This window comes from Cnephaeus nilssonii, assembly GCF_951640355.1.
Source record: "Cnephaeus nilssonii genome assembly, chromosome: 3".
NCBI classification, from domain to species: domain Eukaryota; kingdom Metazoa; phylum Chordata; class Mammalia; order Chiroptera; family Vespertilionidae; genus Cnephaeus; species Cnephaeus nilssonii.
The window spans coordinates 100,475,423-100,497,486 of NC_137074.1; the positions used below are offsets into that span (position 1 = coordinate 100,475,423).

The 22,064-nt window shown below is 40.0% G+C and overlaps 1 protein-coding gene across 1 annotated transcript in view; it reads right to left on the bottom strand.

Moving 5' to 3' along the window:
* NRIP1 (nuclear receptor interacting protein 1) overlaps positions 1 to 22,064 on the bottom strand; it is a 115,058-nt gene that overhangs the window by 87,211 nt on the left and 5,783 nt on the right. Inside the window, exon 2 of the mRNA XM_079766942.1 lies at positions 6,783 to 6,864. The gene's annotated coding sequence lies outside the window, so the exon portion shown is untranslated. The remainder of the gene's footprint in view (positions 1 to 6,782; positions 6,865 to 22,064) is intronic.

The window sequence follows — 22,064 nt, forward strand, 5'->3', positions numbered from 1 at the left end:
AGAGAAATGGGTCAGTAGGTGGCAGATGTTAACTGATTCAAACTTGAAAGAACTTCAAAAGCATGGACCAGGCTTCGTGAAAATTATTAAAGTGAAGTACAGAAAAGAAAAAAAAAGTGCAAAACTTGTGCAAGAGTGTTCTATTGAGTAGAACAGTGGTCATCCAAAAAATCTATTGTATTTCTTTTGAAAAAATACAGAATTAACAATATTGTCAGTCATACATTACCTTTCTAAAGCATTACTAGAGACAGCAAACTTTATTTCCACATTTACTTTGCATAATAATCCTGTGATATAGGTTGTATACTCATTTATACAGAAAAGAAACTGAAACTCAGATTAAATAATTTGCTAACAATCTAAAGTGAGCTACAGCTCAAATATAAACCTTATGATTCTAAGACCAGCATTTTATATAACACTATATTAAACTACTAGTGGCCTGGTGCACAAAATTCATGCACAGGGTGGGGCGGTGTCCCTCAGTCCAGCCTACACCCTCTCCAATCTGGGACTCCTGTGGGATCAGGCCTAAATGGGCAGTCAGACATCCCTCTTGCAATCCGGGACCGCTGGCTCCTAACGGCTCACCTGCCTGCCTGCCTGATCGCCCCTAACCACTCTGCCTGCCGGCCTGATCGCCCCTCAAAGCCTCTGCCTTGGCCCCACCACCATGGCTTTGTCCGGAAGGATGTCTGGAAGGTCTCCCGGTCTAATTAGCATATTATCCTTTTATTAGTATAGATGGCCATTATGGTCTTAAATATCTACACAAGAGGTAGAGAAATATATCATTTGGGTTAAGTTTTTTTTTCATAAAACAAAGAAACAAAACAACTACTTCTATCTTCTCTATCCCTGATAAATGTTTTTTTTCTAAAATATAAGCTTACAAACCAATGACTGGTGATCATGTGATAAACCTATCAGAAACAAAAGAGACTCTGAACAGCCTCAGCAATCTTGAGAAAGTAGAACAAAGTTGGAGGGATCACAATACCAGATAGTAAACTATACTACAAGGCCATAGTAATCAAAACAACCTGGTATTGGCATAAGAACAGGCATATAGGTCAACGGAACAGAAAAGAGAGCCCAGAAATCAACCCACGTCTCTACGGTCAATTAATATTTGACAAAGGAGGCAAGAGCATACAATGGAGTAAAGACAGTCTCTTCAATAAATGGTGTGGGGAAAATTGAACAGGTACATGCAAAAAAGTGAAACTAGACTAACGATTTACACCATACACAAGAATAAACTCAAAATGGATTAAACACTTAAATGAAAGTGGTAAAATCATAAAAATCCTAGGAAAAAAAACGTAAGGAGTAAAATCTCAGACATCTCTTGTAGCAATATGTATTTTTTTTCAGTTGAAATAGTTATTATTTATTTACTTAGCTTTGTTTATAGCTTTTTAAAAATCTTTATTGTTGAGATTACAGATGTCCCTCTTTTTCACCCCACAGCTCCCTTCCACCCAGTTCCCACTCCACCCCAGGTCCTCGCCACCCTGTTGTCTGTGTCCATATGTAATGAATACATGCATATAAGATCTCTGTCTCATCTCTTCCCACACCCGCACCCCCAAATTCTCTGAGAATTGTCAGTGTTCCATTTCCATGCCCCTGATTCTATTCCATTCGCAGGTTTATTCTGTTCATCAGGTTTTTTATTCATTTGATTTTTAGATTCAATTGTTGATAGATATGTATTTACTGTCACATTCTTGTTCATAATTTTTTATCTTTACCTTTTTCTTCCTCCTCTTTTTAAAGAATACCTTTCAGCATTTCATATAATACTGGTTTGTTGGTGATGAACTCCTTTAGCTTTTCCTTGTCTGTGAAGCTCTTTACCTGACCTTCAATTCTAACAGATAGCTTTGCTGGGTAGAGTAATCTTGGTTGTAGGCTCTTGCTATTCATCACTTTGAATATTTCTTGCCACTCCCTTCTGGCCTGCACAATTTCTGTTAAGAAATCAGCTGACAGTCGTATGGGCACTCCTTTGTAGGTAACTAACTATTTTTCTCTTGCTGCTTTTAAAATTCTTTGTCTTTTACCCTTGGCATTTTAATTATGATATGTCTTGGTGTGGTGCTCTTTGGATTCCTTTTGTTTGGGGTTCTCTGTGCTTCCTGGACTTGTAAGTCTATTTCTTTCACCAGGAAGAGGAAGTTTTCAGTCATTATTTCTTCAAATAGGTTTTCAATATCTTTCTCTTTCTCTTCTTCTCGCACCCCCATAATTCAAATGTCGGTATGAAGTTATCCCAGAGGCTCCTTACAATATCTTCATATTTTTGGATTCTTTTTGCTCTTCTGGTTGGGTTTTTTGCTTCCTTGATTCTCGGGATCTTCTAGTCTACTGTTGAATCTGTATATTATTCTTTATTTCAGTCAGTGTATGCTAAATTTCTGACTGGTGCTTTTCCATTTTTTTGGCATTCTCACTAAGATCCTTGAAGGTCTCACTAAATTCCTTGGAGGTTTCCAGAAGATTTTGAGTAACCTTATAACTGTAGTTTTGAACTTTATATCCAATAGTTAATCTCCTTGAGTTGATAGACTGGCCTTGTGTAGTAGGTGTCCTATAGGGCCCAGTGGCCCAGCCTCCCTAATCACCTAAGGTGGACACTCTTGTTGCACCCCTTTGTGGGCTATGTGCACAGTTTTGTTGTAGTTGAGCCTTGATTGCTATTGGTGTCACTGGGAGGAACTGACCTCCAGGCCAATTGGCTGTGGGGACCAGCTGCGACTACAGTGGGAGAGCTGCTGTGCAAGAGACACCCTTATGGGGCAGGACTTGCTTCAGTGGGGCTCTGGTGCTTAGAGTCTGCCCTTGAGTGTGTCACTTATGGATGTGAAGAGTTGTAATCTGGTATGGTCTCACACTGACCACTGGTACACTGGCTCTTGGGTCTCTAGGGAGGTGCAAAGTCAGCCACTGCCTGGGTCCACTCAGCAGGAGCTACAGAGAGATCTGCAGATTCCTCCTCTTTGTATTGGGTTTGGAATTGTCCAGACGAGGCCCACCTGAGAAGCAAAGCAGGCTGGTGCTGGTGCAGGCCTTGGGCCTTTTATTGATATGTTTAGGGCTCCCTGACCCAGCTGCAGCTTGTTTGACAGGTTTTAGGCTGAGAAAGGAAAGACCATCCATATTCAAAAGCCCATGCACACAGCTTGGGTGGGGTTGTAAATTGGGTGAGGCAGGGTCTCAGGGAATCTCCAGGGCAGAGCAAACAGCAATGGCTGCCAGTCAGCCCCACCCCAGGGAGGTCCCAGCACAGGAACAATGATCGCTGCGAGCACCTCTGTCTGGAAGAAAGCCACCCCCAAGTTCCTGCCCCGATGCCAGACAGTCCAGTTTCTCCCCATACGTGTCTGGGTCCCCCAGAGCCTCGCCCTGCACTGGAGTTCAGGGGAGGTGGGAGCTTGTAAATTCAGTTCATGGTGCCGGCCTTTTAAGAGGAGCACCTGGGTCTCCAGCCGCCTGTGTGTCACTCAACCTCAGTCCACACTGATTTTTACAGCCCGTAGTTCTCACTGCCCGTAGGGACTTCTTTCCCCAGCTCTGGGACCCTGGGCTGGGGGTCTGGTGTGGGGCTGGGACTCCTTGCTCCTCTAGGCAGCCTCCGCAGAGGCGATCTCCCTCCTGATTAAAAAGGCGGCACACCCGGGTGCCGTACCAGTCCCTTCCACACCTCCACACCTCCTACCAGTCTCAATGTGCTTTCTTCTTCACCTCTCTAGTTGTAGTACTTCCACCCAGCCAGCTTTCCCGCGATTCTGGGTGATAGTTGTTTTGTATTTTAGTTGTAATTTTGATGTGGTTGTGGGAGGCAGCAAGTACAGGCATTTACCTATGTCTTGGTTCTCTGTTTATATTTTTTTTCTTGTAGCAATATTTTTGCTGATATATCTCTTAGGGCAAGGGAAACAAGGGGAAAAATAAACAAATGAACTACATCAAACTAAAAAGCTTCTGCACAGCAAAGGAAACAAGATGAAAAGGGAACCCATTGTATGGGAGAACATATTTGCTAATGGTACATGAGGTAAGGGATTAATTTCCAAAATATATAAATCATTCATACAACTCAACAAAAGGAATACAAACAATCCAATTAAAAAATGGACAAAGGACCTGAATAGACACTTTTCTAAAGAGGACATACAGATGGCCAATAGATATATGAAGAAAAAAAAAGCTCAATGTCACTAATCATCAGAGAGATGCAAATTAAAACTACAATGATGTATCACCTCACACCTGCCAGAATGGTTATCATGAATAAATCAACAAACAACAAGTGCTGGTGAAGATGTGGAGAAAAGGGAACTGTTAGTGGGAATGCAGACTGGTGCAGTCACTGTGGAAAACAGTATGGAGTTTCCTCTAAAAATTAAATATGGAACTGCCTTTTGACCCAGCCATTCCACTTCTGAGAATACAGCCTAAGAATCTTGAAACACCAATCAGAAAGAATGTATGCATCCCTATGTTCATAGCAGCAATTTTTACACTTATTTACTAAAAACAGCCCAAATACCCATCCTATATAATAAAACCCTAATATGCAAATTGACCAAACGGCGTAAGGACTGGCGTAATGACCGGGCGCTATGACATGCACTGACCACCAGGGGGCAGACGCTCAATGCAATGAGCTGCCCCCGACCGGCATCTGCCCCCTGAGAGGGAGGCGACTGGCGGCGGCGGTGGTGGGGCCAGCGAGTAGGAGGCGCCAGGCTGCCAGCCAAGGTGGGTGCCAGCGGGAGCCCCCGTCGCCCTGCTGGTTGCCCCACAAAGGGAGGCGACCAGCAGCTGCGGCGGGGAGCGTGGCCGGCCAGCGGGTGGCACCAGGCTGCCAGCCACAGCGGGGACCCCCGATGGCCCTGCCCACCGGTCGCCCCACAGATCGGCCCTGGTCACGGGCCAGGCCCTAGGGACCCTACCCTATATATTTGGAACAGTCTCTTAGATTTAATAATTAAAACCTGGCAAGGCTACTCTAACACTGAAAAAACAGGATGATGCAGTGATGATATGCATGGACTCTGACTTGCACATTTTGTGGTCAGCCCTGATTCTGACACTTATAACTGTGTGACAAAGCCAATTACTTAACTTTTCTCTGCTTCAGTTTTTCTACCCATAAGATGGGAAAAATGGTACTACTGCCTCAGAAGGATCATGTTATGTACTACTTTTTATAATCAGGGCAAAAAAATATAGCTGCCAATACAACAGCAAGATTCTTTTCACCTGTATGAAAAGTATGGTCACTGGTGCATGCAGCATCCCGGATTGAGAGAGGGATGTCCGACTGCCAGTTTACGCCCAACATCCCCTGAGGGGTCCCAGATTGTGAGAGGACACAGGCCTGGCTGGGGCCTCTAATAGTGAATAATCTTGAACATAGGGAGCTTCTAATTTAAAAGTTCAATATATTATGCTATGGAGACATAAAAAACTACATTCATCTAATTTTAGAAATTCATACTCCTTAACAAGTGATTCAGAAAATATATAAAACTGGTTTTTGTGTTATTTCATGTGAATATAAATCATGAATATCCAGTTAATAAAGTAAATACGTACTGGAAGAATTTGACCTATTTACAACTTTAAGAAATATATCATTTTGCCCAGCCTGTGTGCCTCAGTGGTTGAGCACTGACCCATGAACCAAGAGGTCACCAGTTTGATTCTGGTCAGGCACATGCCTGGGGTTGCAGCCTCAATTCCCAGTAGGGGGCGTGCAGGAGGCAGCCTATTGATGCTTCTTTCTCATCAATGTTTCTATCTCTCTATTTCTCTCCCTTCCTGTCTCTCTGAAAAATTAAAAATAAACATATTTCCTCTCTGAAACATATTTTCTCTCTGAAAAATTAAAAATAAATTCATTTAATTAAATGAATTTAAGTGCCCTTCTTTCATTTCTTTCTATTCCAAGCAAGACAGCTGGCAAGTTTTTTAAAAGGAAAACACAAGACTTAAGGGAGGTGGAAAGGTGGACACTAACAACGAAACCTTGGATATGGCTGAATGGGACCGTGTTTACCACTAACTAGTCAAACTAGCTGGTGTATTCACATGGGTTTGTGTGTTGCAAAGACAAAACATGAAGCAGGTAAGCTGCTCAACTGACAATCTTACTATCCCCTTCCTTCCTAGCAATATATCACATGTTCTGAGACTATGGGCCAAGAAGCAGATGAACTGCTATGCTACATCAATCTAACAGCATGTGATAATGCAAACAGGGAATTTAGTAGATAGGCATTCAGAGGCAGAGGCGGATGACCTGGTTGCATAAGTCCATGGATCCTGATGAAACACTGATAGAAAGATGGCAGCTGATCCCTAAGCTAGAAGGTAGAGTTTTCATAGGCAGGAGGACCTTAGGACTGCCTGCTTTATTTAATGTATATTTCACAATGTCTAAAACAGGAACATTTTATATCTCATTTTGAATCAAAACATTCTTATAAATAGTGCAATACTGAAAAGGTAAAATGCTTCAGATGTTTAAAACAGGCAAAACTGGTTCCATCTAAACTGGATTTCTTTCACTCACACTAAATTCAGAATTTACCAACACTGAAATGTATCCCTCTCCTCTGTTACAAATGTCAAACATCTAATTTATCAATACGAAAACTTAAAAGAAAAATAAATAGAAAAATGTGGCATAATCTTCTTTCCTATAATTGAAATGGCTTATCTACATTTTCTAAAAAATGGAGCAATGACACAAAATACAATACCTTCTGGAAGTGTTTCTCCCAAATGTTAAAATAATGGGTCCTGAGAACAGAGTTCTGAAATAGCTCACAATCCAAACATTTCCTGAAAATTAAGAGAAATAAGTGTTACTTCAAGTGCATCTTATCTTTAAAAAAATAGTTTGTTTTACAACAAAATCCTAACTACTGACTAAAATAAACTAACTCAGAAAACAAACAAGATTTATTGCAAGATAAAAATATTCTTAACTATACATGCTTTCCTTGGGCAAAGCTGTTGACCAAATATGATTTAAAAAATCTGCATTATAAAATTATTTACCAAAATAGACTACTTGTTTTTATTAAATTTTTATAGTAGTCAACAGAGAGTCTGAAACAACTTTTTTTTTTCTTGACCACTGGGAACAAAATTTGTTAAACTCAGAATTGGAACCATCCTAGATCTAGAATGGCATCCACTTTAGGGAAAGTTTATACTTTCAGGAACAAAACAGTGGGTGAAATGTTTTGGGCAAGAGGCACAGTCTCCATTTAATACTGTGGTAGCTGAGGAAGCTTCACATTGGTCAGCAGGCCAAGGACAGTGAAGCTAGTTGGAGATAAGGAAGACCTGATACAAACTCCCTGGCTCCATTACAGCAGCATTCCATTTATATCAGTCACTGTCCTTATATCTGTTTTACATTTCTAGAATTCTTAATTTCTATCCTACAGCCTATAACCTATATTCATAAATGATAGCTTAGCCCAGAAATAAGTCCATAAACCTGAACTTTAACCTCTCAAAATAAAGTAGCTATTTTACTTATTTCTTCATTTTATCAGTGGTCTTTACTCTCCCTAAAACCATACACAGGTACCAAATGTCTGAGAGATGATTCCTCAATATCCTAGGAGGGAAGGCTCTTCAACCACTGTACCTCTAAGTCACTGTCTCTATATCTTGCTTATTGTCATTCTCCCTGTGAACTTTTCATTCATCTTTGAATCCCCCAATACTAGCATGATGCAAGGTACAGAGCAGATACTCAGTAAATGTCTTGTTTAATAAACCAGTGAATCTTAGAAATGCTATCAATGACTATACCATGCTGAAATAAAAAATACCATAAAAGGAAAGAAAGTTATATGGTTCAACTACAAGAGAGAATAGTTGCCTTGCTTTTAAAAAAAAAAAATACACACACACACACACTTTTATTGATTTCAGAGAGGAAGGGGGAGAGAGAGAGAGAGAGAGAGAGAGAGAGAGAGAGAGAGAGAGAGAGAGAGAGAGAGAGAGAGAAAGAGAAACATCAATGATGAGGGAGGAATTATTCATCAGCTGCCTCCTGCACAGCCCACACTGGAAATCAAGCCATAACCCAGGCATGTGCCATGACCAGGAATTGAACTGTGACCTCCTGGTTCATAGGTCGATGCTCAACCACTGAGCCATGCTAGCTCAGCATACTTGCCTTTCTTTTAATTACTTCATTCTTTCTCTCTCTCATCCTCCCCCCCCTCCCCCCCCCCCCCCCGCCACCTCAGTTCTTCTTCAGCAAGACTCTTCAAGTATCTATGTCAATGCTCTGCCAACCACTATAGACAATTAGCCTAGCTGGGTAGCAGGTATCTTTATAGGTGAACAGGGACTACTGTCTGAGGTCCTACACCCTATTGGCATGATAAATGGACATTAACACAAATCCCCTAAGCACATATTGGTAGCTCCTAAGCTACCCTCCATCAACAGCAGGAAATGTCACTTATATGTGTAAGTCAAAATACCTAGAATCAACACTAAAGGCAGAATGTTCCCCAAACTTTAGAAGACAGAAAGTATCACCTTAAAGTAGAATTATAACTATTAGAAAAAACAAATACACAAACACCCTGAAGAGACTTCCTACTGACTAAAAAGTGTGTTTTTTTAATGTGGGTTGTTTTTTTTTTTTTTTGCCCCAAATCATTTCCTATTAGGATACTACTTTTTCAGCAGCTAAATAAAAACATTACCAAATCATTTTACATAATAAAATTTAACCTTATTCTGACCTTCCACATAAAACAAACAAACCTCTCTATCCAATAAGATCCCATCTGAACTATGTAAGGTGATAAACAATACCTTAATTGCTTTCATTTACATGACTTTGAAACTATTCTGGGCTGAAGTCACTGACTCAAGGTCACATTACAAAAAAGTAAAATGTGTGTCCAGCCAGCAAGGTTCAGTGACTGAGCATCAACCTATGTACCAGGAGGTCAAGGTTCGTTTCCCAGTCAGGGCATATGCCCGGGTTGTGGGCTCTATCCCCAGTGTGGGGTGTGCAGGAGGCAGCTGATCAATGATTCTCTCTCACCATTGATGTTTCTCTCTCTTTCCCTCCCTCTCCCTTCTTCTTAAAAAAAAAAAAAAAATTAAAAGACAAGGAAAATGATGCAATATACCCAGGAGGAATGATCTACTTAAGACAGTGTGGGAGCACCTTCTCCCTCCCTCATTAGGAGACACCAAATGCTTAGTGCAATTAACAGGTACATCTCTATTTGAAATGTATTACATACATACACATTAATTTTATAAATATAAATATGTACTAAGACTATGTATTTAAATAAGTTTATCACATATTATGGCTTCCTTATTAACACCAATCTGCCTGAATAGAGACAAATGACAATTCTATACCCCAACAACATTTAAAATCAAAACATGAAACAGGGCAACTCTTTTTTTCCAGTGTCTCATAAAAATTGCTAACAACTAAAATTCAGGTTACGAAGCTATAAAAAATTTTAGGACAGGAACTGCAAAAACAGCATCCCGAGTACAGATTTTTGATGGTTCAACTTATCATTTTTTTCGACTTTACTATGGTGCAAAAGCTAAATGCATTCAGTAGAAACCATACATCAAATTTTGAATTTTGTTATTTTCCTGGGCTGGCGATATGCTGTATGATACTCTCTCCCTGTGACAATGGACAGGGGCAGTGGGCTGCAGCTCCCACTCAGCCAGCCATCACGGGTAAACAACTGATACTTTACTGTGCTGGCAGCATTTTTTGGGATATTGTGTTTTGTTTTCACATCCCATCAGGTCTACAAAATGTCCATTTATGTCTTCTGCTTCTAGTGGGAAAAGGAGGAAGAAGGCAATGACTTTTGAGATGAAACTCAAGATAACTGCCCAACTGTAGGCTAATGGAAGTGTTTTGAGCACATTAAAGGTAGGTAAGGCTAAGCTATGGTGATTGGTAGATTAGGTATTACATGTATTTTCAACTTACGATGGGTTTTCAGGATGTAACACCATCATAAGTTGAGGAGTATCTGTATATTAAGAGTTTCTGCTTTTTTTTTAACCTTAACAAGCATTTGTCCAACCAATTTGTTTAGAGGAGCAGAAGACTTAACATGCCTCAAAGCCAATAATGCCACATTAGTAAAACTAAGGAGGCACAATAAAATGACAGAAATTAACTACCATAGATTAAAAGGAACAACAAATATTTTTCAAAAACCTCAGAATATATCAAAACACACAAAAACAAGTTAACTCTACAAAATATTTCTCTTCAGTTTAGTAAAATTCTAACACAAATGAGGTATTATTGGCACTTGAGTTTACTGGAGAAAAGGGAAGGAAACTATAAAGAATGGAATCTAGGTTACACTAAAAATGTTTGTCATAATGGTACAAATGTAGAATGCCAATTTTTTTTTAGGTTTATTATAATATCACCAGGAAATTCATTTAAAAAGTATGTGTCCATTAAATTAGATAAATTTCCATTATTTAATTTACTACACAAGTACTTTTATACTACTCAAGCCAATCTTTTGCAACTTAGAAATGATTTAATGAAAGAGAAACAATGATATTATAAAATTTATGCTTTTATACCTTCTCTCCTTTGGTAGAAGGGCAAGACCTTTATCGTGTAAACCTATAATGGATCCAAATCATTTCATTTGATGCTACTCCACAAAGAACACAGGATGAATACATATTTAAGTACCATAATCCTAAATAAACTCCAATGACATGATGTTACTTTGTCTTTTCTAAATGAGAAATAAAACACCTCTATTTCTTTTTATAAGTTAAGCCAATTTCCTTTGGAATTTCTTAGTAGTAAAATAAAAAATATTTTTAAAGATACTAGTTACTATTATGAATCACATGTAATGTTCAGTGACCATATCCTCTTTAGATATTTTAATTTTCTTTCTTTAAAAAGCAATTCAAGGTCTAATACAATATATCTAAGGTTGACCTTTGAACAACATGGGTTTGAACATTGTGGATCCCTTTATACACACATATATTTATATTCAATAAATACCTGTACTATTTTTTATCCATAGTTAGGATCTGTGGATGTGAAGGGCCAACTGTATGCCATCCTACCTAATAATAGACAAATATGCAAATTGATCGTACCTTCGCTATGCCCACGATGGGCCAGGAGGCGCGGGGGGGCGGGACTCGGGGTGGCCGGGGTGGCCAATTGGGCCAGCGGGACGCTGAGCTCGCGTTGCCAGCGGCGGTGCGAGCTCAGCGTCTGCGCCATGGCTGTGCTGCGGCACAGAAGGGGCCTCGGGGGCTGCGAGCTCACGTCCCACCGCGGACCATCAAAAGCGGGGTGCTGGGTGCCTGTTCACTCAGGCACCAGGCCTTTCAGAAGCCTCCGCCGCACCGGAGGCTTCTGAAAGGCCTGGTGCACCAGCGGACAGGCACCCAGCTCCCCCACAATCGAAAGCAAAAGCGTGGGAGCTGGGTGCCTGTCCACTCAGGTACCAGGCCTTTCAGAAGCCTTCGCCATGCCGGAGGCTTCTGAAAGGCCTGGTGCACCAGCGGACAGGCACCCAGCTCCCCCGTGATCGAAAGCGAAAGCGTGTAGGTTACCCTACACGTGCATGATTTAATCATGCACTGGGTCTCTAGTTCTATATAAGGAACTTTAACATCTGTGGATTTTGTTGTCCACAGAGGTACTGGAACCAATCCTCTAAGGATAATGAAGGACAACTTAAGTTTATGAGGAGTCAAAAGTTATACAGGGATTTTCAACCGGGGGGGGGGGGGGGGGGGAAGAGGGGAGGGCAATTAGGGAGGGAGAAGGCACACCTAACCCCAGGTGTTGTTCAAGGGTCAACTGTAATCTGCATAATTATGTAACAGGCAATTCATGGTTCACATACTTTGAGAAGTATAAAAGCAAGGGGGCCAATCAAAATCTTCTAATATTATTTCCAATGTTCTTGGTTATATTTTTATTTGAACTCAAATTTTAGGTTGGCAGTAATTTGATGATAAAGATAACTTCGTTATTTCTCAAATACTTCCTCTGTCCACCCAAATGACTGAAAGCCTTATACTCCTAAAGCTCACTGATTATGATCACAATACCTAAGTTCTAATTCATCTACATAAAATTGGGATTTTCCTTTTCATGGATGTATTAAAGCCTTTGCATATCTTTAAATGGGCTACAACCTTGAACTGAAAATAAACTATATTAATGGCATCACTCTTACAGATCTCCAAGTTAAATAAAGAGATAACTCTGAGTCTCGGTTTAGACACATTTAATTTTAACACAATGCATCAATCTCAGGTGAGCCCAGTAAATCCTCCCACAAAGCCAAGTGTGTGTGTCTTTCTATTTTTTCTTTTCCCTTTCCTCTTCCCCATGAGGTTAATGAACTAAACATTACACTTCTTAAATATATTTGATGGTACGGAGGTAAACTATCCATTGGTCTGTAAAAGAGGTACCTGAGTACTTACCAGTTCAGTATGTAAAATTAAACCCTGGACTGACAGGGCTGCTTAGGTAACACTCAGAAAAGAACAATGTGACTCCAACTATAGGGAATAAGCCATAAACACTCCATAAAATCAAGTGTATCTAGAGTAGACCATCTCTCCATTTGAAATACCTGCTATAGAATATGTTAATTCACAATTCCAATTAGGAAATATATTTCTTCCTCTTTCACCTGTTCCCTCACCCATCTTGCATTCAATTCCATAAATAGCAATTATCTCCCATTATAAAACAGTTGGCGGTTAAAACAATGAGCCAAGGAAGAAAGTACAATATTCTATAACTGACATTTACTGCATTGGCCTTGGACTTCTAATCTTTACCAGACGGGCACACAAATCAATCCATCAGCTCATAAAGGTGTGCTTTTTTAACCTCTAAAACAGATGGGATTGGCCAGAAGTGTCTGGCATGTCAAACTGCTAATCACTGCTGCCCTTTGCACAAAATAACCCACTTAAGTTGAGGCATGGTTGCACTGTAACCGACATTAGTCTGTGGGAAACCCATTTAACTGTCACACACTCCTGCCACTCCTGCTCTCCCTTAATTAAGCCTAATGCCTTATGCTTTGACCTTTTGTTCTAGTCTATTAACCCTATCTAGTACAAGTTCAATTATGCTAAACTAAAAACTTTGCTATAAAATATTAAATGCCATGCTCAAAAAATCATAAGGAACATCCTCCCAACCCTTAGCTCTATGCACCTTGTTACTCAAAGCATGCAACAGTTAAAACTTCACTTTTGGAGTGATAGTGATTCTTAGAGAGTCTACAGTGGAGAAGAACCAAATTATCAATCTAGTCCACCGCCTTTTTTACAAACTGAAGCCTGAAAACGCTAAATGACTCTCCCATTTCATGGCATCAGAGGAGCCTCATTGAAATCTATCTAATTTCTAGCTCTAATCTTTTATTATCCATGGTACCTCTGATTAATAAACTACCCAGCAGTGTATTATGGTTACTAATGTTTTCACCACAACTCATTACATTTTACCACCTTCTAGACTACACCACACACAAAGACCTAAAGCAAAATAAATGGGCCAATCAATAGAGCTTAGAAGTAATGTTTTCCTTTCCTCCCCACACCAAAAATTTCTAGCTCCTCATTACTTTCTTTTTTCTTTTTAAAAGTAGCAATGGTTGTTTAGAACTGCTAAATTATGCAACACTTAAATAGCAATATGCATGAATACAATTTTTTTTTTCCTGGTGATTCATTGAAGTCTTCAATAGGGCAAATGACTTAAGATCCAGAAAGCAATTACAAGTTGCTACTTAACCCCAATGGACAAATTCACAGCTGATTATCTTTAAAATTATTTTTACACCTGATATGTATATGGATTGCTGTTCACATTTATCAGAAGTCTAAAAAATAAAAACTTTAAAATTCACTGCAAAATGAAATGAAATGTAGTCCAAACTAACAAGCTATTATCACAGGGGGATTTTTGTTTTAGTATATAATAATGTGTCTTATTATGTCTCCTTCCACTTCATATAACTACAAAACATTTTACTACTCTATACAATTAAAGGTCAATAACATAAAATAAAATTTGGATTTCTATTTATAACTCATTAGAAAAAGCATATCAATTTTACATTTTCAAAAATTTATAGAGTCAGATTTTAATTTCATATTTTTGGCTGACTGCCCAAAGGCCCAATGCCTATTTTCAAATATTAACAAATATTGTCATTTTTGCCTTTAGCAACTTGGAACCGTACAGGTTGGTTAGCGACATTATAAAATGGAAGAGATAATAGTTTTCAAATGAAGTATCATTTAGAGTTGTGATGAAATGATGAATAATTCCAATGACAAAATTTACTACTTTTTAAGAGGTAAAAAGAGAATGTGGTACAAGAGTTTAAAACTCAAAGTGAATGTGTTCATGTTATTAGAATGCTGCCTTCAAAGGAAAATATCTCTTGGAGGAACATACACAAAGATGTATAAAATGTAAAGCATGCAGATGGATGAGTAGTCAAAACTAAAACAAACACTTGTAGCAGCAAAGCAATGATTTAGTTTCATTTGCATTTTTTTGCCGCATTGGCAAATAATGTTAATTTAAATGAGACATCATGCCTTAGTTATTAAGAGTCAGTTCATGAAAATAGAAATTAAATTTGGGTCTCTGCTGAGGAACTCAACAGTGAAAAGTTCATACTAATGTATAGAATTGATGCACTCTATAACATATTGACTGGTAAAGAAAGGAAAAGGCAGTTTGGATGCTCGCTGATGAAAGCACAAAGAAGGATATACTACACTAGGGGTCCAGTGCATGAAATTCGTGCACGGGTAGGGTCCCTAGGCAAACAGGGCCGATCTGCGGGGCGACCGGCGGGGCAATCAGGGGCCCTGGCTGGCAACTGCCTTGGCTGGCCTGGGGCCTGAGGGCTGGGGGCAGCTCCTGCGTTGAGCATCTGCCCCCTGGTGGTCAGTGTACATCATAGCGACTGGGCATTCCACTGGTCGTTCTGCGGTTAGGTCAATTTGCCTATTAGGCTTTTATTATATAGGATAGTGTGCTAAGTTTTTGCTCTTTACTGAGGACAATAGTCCATTAGTCTGTATATCTTCTTTTGCTATGATTTATAAGCATGTGACTACACAGAAAAATATATGAACCATGAGAAGAGATGGTTTTTCTGTTTACAAAAGACATCTACTTCCACGCAAGCAAAATTAGGTTTAGTAAAAAACTTTGTCTTCATATAACAAAAGAAACTGGGTTAAAGTTATTTTAAGAGCATTTGTTAAATCTCAATGCTGTAAATATATAACCCAGATAATCTATACATTTTCTTTAGCATTTGAAAATTGCTAGTCTAGAAATTTCTGAGCTCCATTTTAAAATAATTTTCTCTTCTGCCTTAGCATTATTACTCTAGTTGAACATGACAGTGTTCTAACAGAAAATTCACCTCTAGAAAAGAACAAATCTCAATTTATAAAAAATAACAAAAGAACTTCATATACTAAAGTATTATAACTTACTGGTTTGAATTGTCATTCTTGATACTCTCTAACTTTTAAGATTATTGAATGTCAAAATTTACTCTAGACATGAGATTTGAGAGGTCTCCCTCCTTTCCAACTAGTCAAATCCAATGCCATTAAATGTGTCAAACTAGTGGATTCTTATGACAACTGGAAGTGACTAAGGAACCTGCCTATAAGATTCTAGAAATATTTTGTTACATTTCCTAAAAAAAAAAATTTAAATGCTCCCCAATGATTCTGCGGACCATGTTTTCTAATATATTATAAAATGAATATTTTTAAAGAAAGAACATTACAAAATAATCCTAAGTACCTAGTAATTATAATGTCACCAAAAGTTAGGTTCAGTTTTCCCTTCATAATTAATATGCCTGAAAAAAGATAATAAATTTTAAGGAAGGAATATTATTCCTTTTAGAAGTTCTAACTTAACCTTTTGCACTCGGATGTCGAGTGTGACTCGACATGGTTAGCATCAGTAGCAGCTCGAGAAAAAAGCAAGCGAGTGCAAAGGGTTAAGTACATTAAAGAAAAAATGAAGAACAGCAGTTATTATGCAAAACTTATCCTATATAATAAAAAGCTAATATGAAATCAACCAAATGGCGGAACAACTGGTCGCTATGACGCGCACTGACCACCAGGGGGCAGACGCTCAATGCAGGAGTTGCCCCCTGGTGGTCAGTGCACTCCCGCAGGGGGAGCGCCACTCAGCCAGAAGCCCTGAACCTGACTCATGGCTGGCGAGCGTAGCTGTGGTGGCAGGAGCCTCTCCCACCCCTGCGGCAGTGGGACATCCCCCGAGGGCTCCCGGACTGTGAGAGGGCACAGGCCAGGCTGAGGTACTCCCCTGAGTGCATGAATTTCATGCACCAGGCCTCTACTACATAATAATTAGCAGCTATCTATACTAATAAAAGCCTTGAGGGTGATCAGGCCAGCAGGGGAGGGCCATTGGGGGCAATCAGACTGGCAGGGGAGCAGTTAGGTATCAATCAGGCCAGCAGGGGAGTGGTTAGGAGGCGATCAGGCTGGCAGGCAGAAGCAGTTAGGGGTGATCAGGCAGGCAGGTAGGCAGGCAGGCGAGCAGTTAGGAGCCAGCGGTCCCAGACTGTAAAAGGGATATCCGACTGCCGGTTTAGGCCCAATCCCTGTGGCCTAAAGCGGCAGTTGGACATCCCCTGAGGGGTCCGAGATTGAAGAGAGTGCAGGCTGGGTTGAGGGACACCCACCCCCCCACCAGTGTACGAATTTTGTGCACCGGGCCACTAGTTATATATAAACTAGAGGCTCGGTGCACAAAATTTGTGCACAGGGGGGGGGTGGAGGGTGTCCTTCAGCCCAGCCTGCACCCTCTCCACTCTGGGACCCCTCGGGAGATGTCCGACTGTCGGTTTAAGCCCACAAGGATCGGGCCTACACGGGCAGTCGGACATCCCTCCCACAATCCAGGACCGCTGGCTCCAACTGCTCACCTGCCTGCCTGATCGCCCCTAACCGCTTCTGCCTGCCAGCCTGATCACCCCCTAACCACTACCTTGCCAGCCTGATCAATACCTAACTGCTCCTCTGCCGGCCCGATTGCCCCCAACTGCTCTCCCCTGCTGGCCCAGTTACCCCCAACTGCCCTCCCCTGCCGGCCCAGTCGCCCCCAACTGCCCTCCCCTGCTGGCCCGGTCGCCCCCAACTTCCCTCCCCTGCAGGCCCAGTCACCCCCAACTGCCCTCCCCTGCCGACCTGGTCACCCCTAACTGCCCTTCCCTGCCGGCCTGGTCACCCCCAACTGCCCTCCCCTGCTGGCCTGATCGCCCATAACTGCCCTCCCCTGCCAGTCATTTTGTGACTACACGGGGGCAGCCATCTTGTGATTTGGGCGCAGCCATCTTCTGACCACCTGGGGGTGCCCTTCTTGTGACCACATGGGGACGGCATCTTGTGCGAGCGTGTGATGATCAATTTGCATATTACCTCATTATTATATAGGATACACAGAGGCTCCATTCCTGACCGTCCCCACTAAAAAAGCCAGATTTTCCCAAGAGCTGGCATAGGCACAGTGCAATTCAACAAATGTTTATAACAGCCTTATCTGTGCCAGGCAACTACAGCACTGACAACACACTGATGAATATACTCCTATTCATGGGGCTTTCCCTCTACTGAGGAAGACAGACATTACACTAAGCAAGTGTGACCATTACAATGCAGAGAACCATGAGAGACAAATGGGATCTTGTTAGAGGCTTGGGGACTGTCTCAGCATCTATGCTCTTTCCCACTGTCCCATAGTGGGAATATTTCTTTCTTGTTTGCTTCACCAAAGTCAGGAATGTGGTCTGTCTGTGGCCCACATAGACAGCTACCATTAGATTTCTTCTCTCTTGCTTTCTTTCTAGGGGGTAGACCTAGGGGGTTGGTTCAGGGCACATTATCAGCAAAGGTCCACACAGTGCCCTCTCATCTTGTTACCTATTCACAGGAGAATATGGGAATGGGGTCCACAATCTTCACATTATGTTCCCAATTAAACCCACAGACCCACTCACCTCCATTAATGGTTTTAGGACATTACTTTTCAGTAGTAAGTAGAACTGGCCTGTGAGTATTCTGATCATACTAGTTGACTAAAGGTACCTGGCTCTGTTAATCTACAAAAAGAAGTTCCCCTGCTGATTTTTAAAATAGAACTATGTATTTCCATACAGAAACAAAGCTGAGGAACAGATGTGCACGTGTACTGTAAAATTTCTTTTTAAATCTTCAGCCTAAAAAGTACATTCCAAGTACCAGAATATCAAATAAATCATAAGACTGTTCTGAAGGCCATGTTTTAATAGCATGTGAAGAAAACAGGCTACAAAAATAAGGATGACATAATTGGCCTTTTCTCACTCTCCTTCTTAAGAAGACCCAGTCCTTCTGGTCATCACAGATCCTTCCTATGTGTTTGCTTAGACTACGCTTTAACACCTGAAACATAAGCCCCTCATTCTGAGACTGATTTAGGAAAAACCAAAAAAGTGTGAAATAAATTAAGACTTGGTTTCTTATCCTGGGTTTACCCAACTGCTAGCTATATGAGTTTAAAATTTCTTTAAATTCTTAGGGCTCAATTTCTTCCTGTGTAAAATATAGGCAATAAATGTTAAAGAAATTTTTAATTACCAACAATAATAAAAATGTGGAATTAATCATTTACCCAACTGTATCACAAGAATACCCTTAATAAAAAAATAAAAATAAAAGGATAAGTGAGAAATTGAAAAGGAAAAATAGGGGGAAGAGGAAACAAAAATAAAGAAAAAAAGACTGCCGAAACTGGTTTGGCTCAGTGGATAGAGCGTCGGCCTGCGGACTCAAGGGTCCCAGGTTCGATTCCGGTCAAGGGCATGTACCTTGGTTGCGGGCACATCCCCAGTAGGGGGTGTGCAAGAGGCAGCTGATCGATGTTTCTCTCTCATCGATGTTTCTAACTCTCTATCCCTCTCTCTTCCTCTCTGTAAAAAAATCAATAAAATATATTTTAAAAAAAAAAAAAAGGTATATCAGTACCAAAGGGTAGCATTTATCACTATTTGGTATACAGTCCACACCAACCACCTATCCAATGTGCTTTTCATTAAGCAAGATGCCTCTATAAATTGACTTGACAATGGGGAAGTAGAACAAGGTACCTCTGAGACAGTATGTTTAAACCCAGAGCATCCATATCAAATTCTCTTCTAACCAAAAAACCTAAGGTTTCTATGAAATTACTTCAACTTGTGAAAGCCCAAGTCAAAAAAAAAAACAACACACACTATAATAATAAAAGAGTAATATGCTAATTAGACCGGACAGCCAAACGACCTTCCAGATGTAGCAGGGGCTGCGAGGGCCGAGGCAAGCCGCTGCAGCTGCAAGGGCTGAGCCCCTTGCACGAATTTAATGCATCGGGCCTCTAGTGTGTGTGTGTGTGTGTGTGTGTGTGTGTGTGTGTGTGTGTGTATACACACACACACACACACACACACATATATACAAAAGTTAAAAAAGAAGAAAGAAAATGTGACAGCGATTCAGGTCAATCATGGATTACCAAGATAGGTAAGAGTAACATTTTACTAACAAAGTGAACAATGGGGTATTCATTGCTTGAGTTTTGCCTCAATAACACTGGGTAGTGGGAAAGAACCAGATGGTGAATAAAGCAACTTCCAACTTTAATCCTTGTCTATTTTAATTAAACTTGTAAAAAGGCATGAATGGATTAAAGAAATAATATATGTATCTGAACTCCAGAAATATATATTTTCCCCCAGACTGTTCACTAAAACAATTTCTCTCTTATTTGGCTAGATACACTATATTATCTTAATAAATCGTAGTAAAACATTTCTCTGCAGCTTTTATACAAACACTTTTGTTTATCCAACATTTACTTGGCAATTCAAAAATCCAAAGCTCACTAGAAAATATTATGTATAGGAGACTTACGTCTCCAATATAGTTTCAATTTGACTATACCTTTTAGTGTAGAGGGAACCACTAAGCTTGATTCTTTTGGGTTCAAAATTCCATAAATTTTAAATGAGGCAAGTAAAAAGATTTGGAGAGATTTATAACCCCATTTCTCATTACCTCAACAATAAAAGAATATGCCCAATGTGTACTTTAAAAATACTATATGCTACACACCTCCATATCTCAAAAATCTTTCTCCTCACCATGGTCTACTCCCAAAATGAAGCTAAATACTCCTCATCTCTTTATTTCTGCTTCCCTCTGATAAACTCACAAATGCACTATCAATTTCCTCTTTTTATTGCAAAACCTGGTTTATTAGTATAGGATAGTCTTTAAAATAAAATTATTGTGGATGAAGATAGGGCAATAAAAAAAAAAATCACATAAAGAACTGTAATAGTCAGGAGGTTAACTTTTCAACCAGGAAGAGCTATGGCTCTGAATTTGCTACAACTGCTCCTTGAAGTGGGCAAACGTAATTATCCTTGGGAATACCTGAATTAAGACCATAACAAACTATTTTAATGAATTAGACCAAGAAACAGTTGCTTCCGCTGCCTCAAAGCACACTGTGGTAATTCTGTGGCACACTTCCCAGGGGTCAGCACTGACTGCCCAGTTGGCCTTGGTGAAGACATTTCCCCAGGAAGCACAGGGAGCAGGACATCAGCTCTGACAACTGACATCAACTGCTGCAGGAATCATACATTGGAAGTGATGTCCCTTCCCAGCAAGACTGGTCCGAGAATCCAGGCTAGGTAGACTATGTGCTGCATGAGTTCTGTGGCCATCCGACTGCGAGCAGGGTTTTTTGATGATTTTCTAAAAATCAAAGAGAGACTGGTTTTCTCTTCAAATGATGGCATACTCTCAGGAAAAAGCAAATTGTTATCAATGAAATTAGCTTTGTGACCTCAGGCAAGTTACTCAGGCATCTCTCAGACTACTAGTAGGTTTCTTTACCTGTAAAATAGAGAAAATGATACCTATATGTCACTGGGGAACTTTCAAGTGACCAGCACAAAATCTTCCTTTCCCTGCTCTTCATCCCAATAAAAAAGGCTAAAGACAAGTAACTAGAAAACAACTGTTTTATAGTTCAAGTTTTTACCCAATCATCTCTACTCTCCTTTTAAAACCACAGGCTTGAAATCTTTACTGTATATTGTCAACAAGAGCATATATTGATGTATAGTCAGAATTCCCGAATTTAAAAATCAAATCTTATTCCTTTATACAGATTCTACAGATGTTGCCCAGAGATATAAAATGATGCTCCTTTTATCTGTATCATATTGTTTTAGTAGCAGAATCTAAGCTAGAAAAGTATGTGTGAATAACAAAACAAAAATACTTTTAAAATGCTTTTCAAAAATCAAACTTGAGCCTACATGACCCACTGTGCAAATATTCCCTTTAGGAGTAAAAATATAACTGATTAACTTATTTTGAAGATATTTCTATATCCCATTTGGGAGTGTTTCACATGTTTTCAAATAATTTTTCTCCTCTTTTTTCTGTCCTCCTTCCATTCCTTAATTTGTCTTTTTTCCATTGTATAAATCTACCACTTTATTGTAGAACATTAAAGACTGTTTCAAAAAGCAGTTGTAATCCTTTAAGCAATTCACATCTCTTGATTTTTAGATAAGATTCCTCAAGAGAGAAGTCCCATTTTATTCTGAACTTCTGACTCCAACTTTGTGTCCTGTTACATGTCAGGCTCTATCTATATTATCATTAAATCACCAAAACAATATAATACTATTCTCATTTTAAGGTTGAATATAAATGCAATTTCCTATCTTACTATCGCAGTGCTAAATTATCATCTGATTTTTTTAAATTCAGCAACATATTAACATGTTCACGTTATGTACAGTACAGGCAAATTCAGCAATTAAAAGCACAAAATTACAAAAAACTAGCTTACCCACAAAAAGGCT